The 10,633-nt window shown below is 30.3% G+C and overlaps 1 non-coding gene across 1 annotated transcript; it reads left to right on the top strand.

Annotated features, from left to right (window-relative positions):
- Window positions 1–289: 289 nt before the first annotated feature.
- Window positions 290–422, top strand: LOC148273678 (U4 spliceosomal RNA). The gene has a single exon (XR_015824510.1). It is a non-coding gene; the product is annotated as a U4 spliceosomal RNA (small nuclear RNA).
- Window positions 423–10,633: the final 10,211 nt, after the last annotated feature.

Below are 10,633 nucleotides of genomic sequence, written 5' to 3'. Positions count from 1 at the left end.
ATACAAATATGTTTTTATAATTTTTATATAATCTTAAAATCCAATTGCTGTTATTTCCCCATTAATTAAATAAGCTTGTAGATTACAGATATCTTTTAAAGATTGTCAATTTGAAAAATAGTATTTCGAAGAAGATTTCCTAAGGAATGTTTTTTTTATATATTATACAGTTAATGACATAGGACATGTGGCGCTCGACGTAGCCCTTTTTGGCATTATTCATTTCTAGAAAACACAGTACAGTGCTTCAGATTGACACGTATCTGCTGAATGTCACTGTAGTGTTTTTTTTTTTGCGCAGTGGCGATATCGTAACCAATGAGGTTTATCCGAGGTGCGATTATTGCTAGTTGAAAACTTTTGTAGTGTTTTTAAAAAACTTTTGTACAAGCGGTGTATTAAAATACTGTAAGAAATAGCTACATACATCGCATCCAAGTGAATAATTGTTGTTTGAGTTGATTTGATAGATTATTGGTAACAATCTCCTGTTGTCAACGGCTGAAGCAGAAAGATGTTGTTCACATAATCACATAAAAAAACCATTTAAATAAATATTGCGTAAATGTACCTGTAAACAGGTACAAAGTAATGAACATTTTTTTTGTAAATTACCTATAAAAAATCACCGCTTGCGACTGACCTCACCCCTACATAAAATGTTCATAATACATTGAGAAAGATAATGAAAGATTGACTGTAAGTTCTTGGTTTGTTATAAAAAAGGCAGTGATTTAAACATATATATATATATATATATATATATATATATATATATATATGTATATATATATATTTAATATCGTTTATTTCATGATGATTTTATATTTCGTAATACAGTCAGAATATTTTTTCTGGTATTGATCGTGTAATTGCAATATAATCACTAGAAAAAATGGAAATATTCTACTTAAGTCTTCCATTTACCTTCCCAAACTTACAGAAGCAGAAAGTTTTGTTTTATTAAGACCGCGGTTTTTATTATTGTTTTTTTTTTATTAAGAGTAACAGCAAAACCAAAGGGTAGACTCAAGGTCTTTAAAACAGTTTTGGGCGAGTTGAGAAGTGCTTTCTCTATTACCTATAAGCAAAACTTGAAAGGTAGACTCTCGGTCTTAAAAACGAATTCGTTTGTGTCGAACGTGTTTTTTCACTGAATATAAATAATTATTATATTAAGTGATAGCAAAAAAATAATCACGAAAATTTATAAATTACATATAAAAACAGAAGTTCATTGTTAAATGTGCAAGATAACAAACTAAAGGAACATTGAATAAAAAAAAATAAATAATGTACCTCTTTTCGCATTTTATAAAATTCTCAGCAATGGTTCTATTGTAAATCAGTATCATGGTCAGCGCTCTAAATGTTTAATCTTAGATCGATTTAGGCCGTTGACTATACACTGTTTCAACTTAAGTCTGGTTGCTTAAGAACATTTTATTTATATCATTGCATATTCCGTTCTCCGAGAATGTTTAAATGAATACTTAATTATTCTTGATGAATTATTTTATTTTCGTGTTCAGTACAAAACTTGTTACCTACTCGTGAAAAAAATGTATTTTAAGTATCAAAAAAAAAAATTCTCGTTGGCATATTTTTTATTTACAAAATAATTTTAATGGGACGAAGTAAATTTGAAATCAAATATAGATATTTAGAAATTAAAATAATGGTGTAATTACAATATTTTGTCTCTGAATACTGAAAAATCATATTACATGGCTTTCACATTGAAAAAACAAGTTATACCTTCTATAAATATTTGTATCCACACTACAAAATGCAATGAAGGATATCAATCAATAATAATTGCCTCTAAATCACTGAAAAAAATAGCAAAATATAAATTTAGGTATAATAATTGATAAAAATATAAAATCGAAGGAGAAAATATATAATATTGGAAATAGAATAAGAAAACTTATTAATGTATTCATTGGATTGAGAAAAATATCAACTATTGAAAATTTCAATTCAATTGACTTTGCATTAGCCCAATCTATATAACAGTACGGAATAATCAAATAGGGTGACATTAATAAAACAAGTATTTTACTGGTCGAAAAAATACAAAAATGAAATATAAAAGTTATATTTAAAAAACGACTACTTTTCCCACTGTCTAATTATTTTTAAAAAATAGGGTTTTCTACACAAAATGGCTATTTAAAAATAATTGTTTACTTTAAATCTTTAAAGACAACATAAATAGTAATATTTCTACGTCACAAAACGTAAGTACGTGACTTAGAATAACAGGTAACATCTTAATTCCAAAATTAAAAACAACTACAGCACAACATCATTCTACGTACAGAAGAATATTTTTCTTTAATGTAATGAACAAAGGAAATAAAAAGTGCAGCCAAGAAAACAACAAATTTAAGAAAGAAGTTATATTTATAATCCTTTCGTGTGTAGCACTGATTGAAAACACAGTTTTTTGTTGTTGTAATTTATATGTTACTGTAAGACATTACTTCTCATTATGTTTACAAGTAAAGTTCTTATTTTTACGTAATGGGAAACGTTAATGTAAATATACGTATTGAATTTGTAAAAAAAAACGTGTTAAGTTGTAATATTGCACGCTCATATTTGTTATATGAATAAACTAAAAAAAATTACAGGATTGTAATAAAAACAAACAATCAAAAATCACTGTCAACAAGTAAATTCATTCAGAAAATGACTGTGGAATATTTTTGAAAATTTAAATTGCTTTATTTTTTGAACCACTTTATTTGTTTACACAACCGACGAGTTGCGGCAACGACACGTTGCCCTCTTCAGTAAATAAACAACGATCAAATTGGTAGGTGTCGATAAGGGAAAAGAATGGAATAGCTGTGTTTAAGGAGGGATAAGTGTAGGGGAAAAGGCAATTGTGATTAAGGTAAGAAAGATAAGAAAAAAATTAAAAATAGCGTTTATATAATATTACACTAAAATTTTGTTTGAAGGCTTTTGCAATCTAAAATTCGAAATTATTTGGTGTGTTCGTTTTATAATTACTTTAAAGAGCATGTAATATTTCAATTCCATCTTCAAAATTAAAGGAGTGATTGTTTGTCAAAACATGCTAACCAATTTTTAAAATCTATATTTGTATTGCTGAGACATCTCATGAGTTCTATTAAATGTACGCGATGTTTTTTTTTTTTTAATCTCTAATCTTGGCAAGTTAGTTTTTATCCCCGATCTATTTTTTTTTCTGTATTTTTACTGTATTAAATTTCCTGTTTTGTTATTTTTTTTGTTGTTTCTTTTAGATGTTTTTTTTTATCAAATTTTCTCGCTCATAAGGCTTTAATATACATGGAAGTTATATAAAACATGAGTATATAAACATGATAAAATTTAAAAAATATAATATAAAGCAATAAAAGATAGAACAGTGTTGAAAAGTAAAGTTGGTGTAAAAAATTAAGATGAGTATTTAAATAACATAAATTTAAAAAAAATACAATGTAGAAAAATTAAATATGGGAACATTGTTTAGAAGTAAGGTTGGTATAAAAATAAAAATAAAAAGATGAGTGTACAAACAACATAAATTAAAAAAAATACAATATAAAGAAATAAAATAAAGAACATTATGTTTGTTTAGTTGTTAAATAACCATGAAAACAGCAACGTGTTGTTGCCAAAACTAGTCGTAGTATAAAAAATATTATACACGATGTTTCAGAGCCAGATTGTAAAACTTCAGAGGAACATTTCTCGAGGTAAACTTTTTTTTTAAAAACATATTTTTTAAAGATTTTTTTTCAATCTCAAAATGGAGTAAATACACAACTTTTCACACACGCATTCCTTCGACAGACCCCTACCCCTTCCCTACCCAGCCGATTTCCTTATCCGCGTCTAGTCCGTATAGTTTCATTGGTCAAATGTGTTTTTCATCTCAATTTTTTTTGTAGAGGAGTCGTAGGGGTTTGTAAAGGGGATGTTTTTACGAGAAATTAAAGATTTATTCTAATTAAAAATAAAATATAATAAAGGTCAACGTGAGGAATGTTCCTCTGAAGTTTCACGGCCTGGCCCTGAAACACTATGAATATACCAATAATCTACAAAGTTAGAGCTACAAACATCTGAAATATAATTGACTATATCTGAAGTTAAAGTGAAACATTTATATGTTTTTATAAAAAAATAAATATTTGTCTTATTACGACCTTTCTCATATAATTAAGTTTTGTTTGCGAAATATAACCGGAATCTTAGACAAATGTTTTCTACTCGATGATTAATCTCGGGTAAAATTTTTGGATGGAGATATGTCCGACTCGATTTGAAATGGTTTATGTAATATAAGATAAAAATAAGCTGCATTTGATTTACCAATGCAGTGCCTTAGACACCACAGTTTGTGGATTGGAAAATTATGATAAAATGACCCAAATATTTCAATTTCAGACTGATTTAACTCGTAAATAGCTGTGCTAAAAAATCTGAAATCAAGTTTTAATAAAGTAGAGTTTATAAACTTATTCAATAAATAAAAATTTCAATGAAATATCTCATCCAAAAGTTTTTTAGGGAAGGTGGTTTTTTATTTCTTCCCTAGGTAGTCATCCGGGTATATTTTGTTATCAATATTTTTTTCTTTTGGTTTTTAAATAGTACAAACATTATAATATATGAATGTCCTAAAATTAAAAATCTTAATAACACTAAATTATATATTATTCATAAGTATTTCTGAACTATACACACTGGAAACTTACATTTCTTCAAAGCACTAAAGAGCTAACGAAAAAGATGACAAAAAAAACAATATGTATTTTGGGAAAAAGAACCAGGAGATTTGTTGATAAAGATTCATATAAAATCACCAACAACACTGAACCACACACCAACCACTGCAGCAGCATATTATGCTATCAAAGCAAGAAAATTTAAACATATTTCCATATTACAAAACAAAGTTCCAAGAATAATCATGGAAAAAAAAACAAATACACAAGCTTAATATGTTAAATGAATTTTAATTACTAACATATAAACAATGAATACCTTACGATACAACGATATTCATTGTATTGATTAATTTGGTGTTTATTTTGTAGAACTCTATATTTAAACTTATAATTTTAGAAATCAAACACTGATTTGAGTCTTCTGAACACTTCATTTTATTTTTACAAATATAAAGAATATAAAAACAAAAATTTCGTGACAATTGTTTGATATTCGTTGACATGACATGATATCAATTGACAAAACCAATAATTCTAATTAAAACACCTAATGTTGCAAACGATGACTTTAATGGAAGGAAATCCAGTATGTCTACAAACATTTGGAAAAACTCAAACATTTTTCATTTAACTAACTGGTATAAGAAGAAGTATTAAAATTTAAACATTGTTTTCAGCAGTCGCGTCACCTAGTAGGTAAATCGGTTTACCCGGATAAATATCACCCATATGATAAAGGTTTAAGCTCTTTTATTTCAGAAAATGTAAACAGATGGACAAGTTGAGCGAGTTTGGATGTTTATACATAGGCAGAATGGTGTATAAATGGCGACTTAAACCAGTCAACCGGCCATAAGCCTAAAATAACTACCAAGACTTCCATTATTTTTCCTTCTCAAAAATGTTTTTCTTACCTATTTTAATAAATTTAAATATTGCTTCTCAACCTTACCAGGAATCAAACTCGAAACCCCGATTATTGTAGAAAACTTTCCGCTTGAGCCAATTTTAATAATTTTATAAGAGTAATCTTCGATTTGAAAACGTTTGTCCAAGATTTAGGTTCTATTTCACTCGCTGAACTGTATTTTGCATGCGCTAGGACACGGACAGAAAATAATACAGTAATAAGTTAAACTTGTCGCTCAAACAAAATAGGTATGTTTGTTTAGTGGACTGTATAATCCTGACCCTGGCCTGAATTAATTTTCTTCAGAATTTATCCGCTGAAAAGAGCTTTTCTTGGCGCGCCGCACGAAGTTTGGGTGAAAAACTGACATACGCTATGTTGTGCCTACCTCTCAATCTGTCTAAACTTCCATCTCATTTCCACTTCAATGTCTTTATAGGACTCGAAATCAAATAAACAAATTTTAATTTAGGCATAAAAAACATGTTTTTTTATTTTATTTTATCTAAATAAGGCAGTGCTCGTATGTGTGTCCTCGATAAATGAATAACAACTCTACCGATTTACGTGGGGTTATCGGCAAAATAGTGAAGTTTGTCATGAGGATATTTAAAGCGTTTGAAATCTTCAATATGTAAGGTAGAAAAAAATATAGGCGCGTAAATATTTTATTCATCGTTCTCCAGGGTTGCATTCCACGGAATGCATATTCAAAAAAAATGGAAGGATGTTGTTTTTTTTGTGTATAAAAAAGTTTGTTTTTGATTGTTCACAAATGGGCTGTTTATTATATCTGGCTATTAATTATATTTGTGAATTAATTCTTTTTATAAATTAAGATAATATATGAGTGAGTATTCATAAAAATCTTCACCAACAAGCCACAGAAAATGGCGGGATTTTACTAAAAAGAAGATAAGAAAATTGTCGGCCCCTTGGTGTAATGGTCAGTGCATTTGCCTACCATGCAAGAGGTCTCGGGTTCGCTTCAGTGGTGTAGTCCTAAATAAAAAAAGGACCGAAGCGCACCACAACCACCATGGTGAAGTGGGAGGGAAGTTGGGGGGGGGGACACTTGTTTAGAATTTTGCCAGTTATCGGCAGTAAATACGTTTGTTGTTATTTTGAATTGTTTGAAGAGACTTAAATAGAAATATTTTTGAAACATAATATTTGTTCCTGACTAGAGCCGGAATGCCGCTCCGCTCAGATAAAAAGTGCCAGAGCGCCGTTCCGGTGCCCTCCGGCCCGACTACACCACTGGTTTGATTCCCGACAGGGTTAATATGGAATATTCATTCAATAGGGTGTTTTCACACTAAAATATTTCATAGTCCCTGGGCTGGTACCTGAAGCGTAAGACTGATCATCTTACCTTCATGTAACAAAAAAATATCAAGATACGCTGCAATTGGCGTACTTATGCAGTGCCCTGTGCACTATTAGGTTTGGATAGGGAATAATGATGAATGATGAGAAAATTTATTTGCTTTTTTTTAACGGATTAATGCGCTAGGCCTCTATTTAGAGGCTTGTAAGTAGGTGGAAAAAGGGGATATAGGAGAAGGTTATGAAAAATACAATACAACTCCCGGAAAAATTGAGAAAAAAATAAAAATACTCAGGTACCTGCTTGAATTCAATATTTGAATACTAATTATTTTTGGATTTAGAATTCAATCATAAACAAGTAACTTGGTTTTTACTTATCAACAAAAAGTGACACTATCTTTTTTCCTTTTATCAAAACAGTTTTTCCATGTTTTTACGCACAATCGGGCTTTTGGGTTTCAAATTAAATATCAAGCTCATCGGCTGGCGGTTAAAAAACGACTTAATACGCGTTGGTTATGACTAAGCGTTTGGGCATAAGTAAGGTGCATCTATGTGTACCTATAGATCAAAAATACTCATCCACGGCTGTAATTACTTTTTCATTCGATGTCCATCTCTTCAACTCCCTGCTCTTGAATCTATGTATTAAGTTGGAACTACTGAAAAGGAAGAGTTCTCTTATATTTGCGGTTGGTATACAAAACAATAAAAAATGAGAGCATCGTCAACATCGTTTCCCTATCCATTCCAAGTGGTACATGGGGCACTGCCCTTACACTCCAATTGGGGAACTATAAACCAATATTTCTCATCTTTCCTCAGAGTGGTATGCAAAAGCGCCAAGTGTTTCACAATGATACGTACTTATCTATGCTAGATTTTCTTTTTTAGGAGTTTTGCCTGAGAGTGGATATCGAGTCAAAAACGCTTGACCCTGGTCGAACCCTGGTTCTGTTTCTATTTCACTCAGAACTTTACTATTTATCCGCCCGGACAATCATTTAGTATCTTGCGTAAACATATCATCATCATTTCCCTTTCCGCAAGTAGTGGTGTATTGGGCACTGTATTGGTACTGCAATAAGGTCATCAGTTTTAGGTCAGTCTAGAAATTCTCTTACTGGAATAAGTTATTATTTTGATTGTGATGCAATATCCCATTTTTTAATTGAATTAAGAGTTTAAATTAGAGGATTGATAATTTTATCATGATTAAAATTATATGTCAATAAATGTACAAAAATAAAAACTTTGACGTTTAACACTCATATATGTGTTTATATTTGACGTATTTTTACATATGTTTATAAATTTCAGAATATTTTAAAATATAAAATAATCATCGAACCCTTATTCGCACCTGATGGGGAAATCTTATGTGACAGGCAGGTAAGTGTTATGCTTTGAGTTCCAGTAAAATAATATTTTATGTTGACCTTGCCAGAAATCGAACCCGGAACCTCAAGCATGGTAGACCATCAACCACTACACTTTGAAGCCGCCTTTTCTCAACTCAATTTGCTTTTTTTAATGTTTCAATCTCTCTCAGTTTTCCCTCTCTCATATACACACACACACCCTCGCCCTCTAACCCTGTTTTGACATACCTTGTAACAAATTTTGGCTCTAATTGTAACACAACTAAAAAAGGATTTGTTTGTAACCCTTAATTTTTGTTTTGATTCGTTTGTTGCGTTGTATAAAATATGTGAAAAAATATAAAAAAATTAACCTGAATGTAGCCGTCAAATCAAAATGAATTATGAATGATACACATTTTATAAAGTGATAACTTTTATCAGCTGATGACAGGTTACAAGCCCTTTAAATGCCTAGACTGTAATATTTCCTACTAGTGAATGTTTTCCAACTATTAATTTTCCTCTTAAATTTATTTCAAACAAACTTTGTTTCTGTGAACTTTAATTATTTTCTTTGTGTTCCTTATTACACGCTTGTTTTCTTTATAATAATCAGTGCTGACAAGACCTGAAAATAAAGTGACAAAGGCATGTGCGAGTTGAAAGGCATTTATTTTCGAATACTTAGTTACTGAATTTTCTCGTGACTGTATATAAATGACTCAATAGCAAGTACACACAAACATTGACTCATTCACATATATGAGAACATACAAATATCGGCATTGTTTGATTCATACTTTGCAATATAGTATGACTCCGTTTATCTGAATTCCAGTCATCTGGATTGGCTAATATTCAGATCGTCATCAAAAAATAAAGAAAAAAAGAGAAATTTTCAATTTTAATTTGATTGTAAAATTAACTTTGCTTGACACGTTCAAGTAAGTTTTTTGTATGATTCCAATTCGCTGTTTTATTTTGCAAGCTGTAAAATTTGACACTCATTAATCTGGGTAGTTGAAGTTTTATTTTTTGTACTTCTTCTCCGACTTTTTTCGCTTGTTCTAGATTATTGATACCATGAACTTGGACGGGAGCCGTCCTTTTGGCAAGTGGAACACCAGCTGCCTATCCATATGTTTAGTACTAATTGGCTAATTTATAAGAAATGCGCGAATAATAACGAAATTCCAGTGCCGACCCTAATGTATGGACAATTAGTATGGAACGGAAAAAAAACAAAAATGAAAGTAGACTACGAAATGCGATATATTTAAGATAGCATATCTATGATATGTGCACAATTCAATACTACGACAAGCATAACCGGTGAAATCAAGAAAGCGGAGGTACGATGGTTTGGACATGCAGAGCTAACGGACAGCGATAGAACGGCTAAAAAGAGTTACAATGCGAATATTGAAGAATGTGGTGTAAAAAAATGACATCATTTAAGCCATAAAAATAATTTGAAATTACCAAATATCATTTTTATTTTTTATTTATTTTTTTATGATGGTAAACATCAACAGAAAATATTAAAGGAAAAATAATGAAACCCACTAAACCACGAAACCGGCTTGTCAGCAGGTTTCTTATTTTTTCTTTACTAAGAAATATTTATTTAATTATTTATTTATTATATATACGGCCTACGACTATTAAAACAGTTACATGAAGAAACATAAATGCAAGAAACTGAACAAAAAGAACATAAAAGTATGTAGCAAAGACAAACAAGGGCAAAACAATAATGGTATACAATATATTCATAAAAACAAAATATATAAGACTTCAAGCTAAACCAAGCCAATCCAACATCATCCCACACTGTTTAGTCGCGAAAAGATCTACAAAAATCAGGAAAATCTATCCCAAAGAATTCCAAGTCATGTGATGAATTGACTAATCTACAGATTCTGGACATTGGGGCACAAAAACAAAAGTTGCTCTTAGAAGATTTTATGAATAGCAGATTTCTTAGAAGATTTTATAAATAGCAGAATTCTAAGCAGATTTAAGATCTGCTTAGGAATCTTATTGAAAATTTTACGAATCGTACAATGAAGTGTTATTTGACCATACTTATATACAATCCGACAAATACTTGAAGATGGACGTGTCAAAAGTTGGAATAATCCGTTCGCTTGCGTGAAAAGATTTGTGAATGTAAAATTCCCGACTCGATCGGATTAATTTCAAGAAAATCGAGACATCAATGTAAAAAGTGTCGTGTACGTATTTATTGTAAATATTTGTAATAAAAAGACACGAATGGGATAGCGTTCTTATTTGGCCTACCTTTAGGG

Source organism: Micrasema longulum, unplaced genomic scaffold, assembly GCF_059751315.1.
Source record: "Micrasema longulum isolate JH-2025_06_02 unplaced genomic scaffold, ASM5975131v1 h1tg001875l, whole genome shotgun sequence".
NCBI lineage: Eukaryota > Metazoa > Arthropoda > Insecta > Trichoptera > Brachycentridae > Micrasema > Micrasema longulum.
This window is presented reverse-complemented; position numbering and strand designations above follow the sequence as displayed.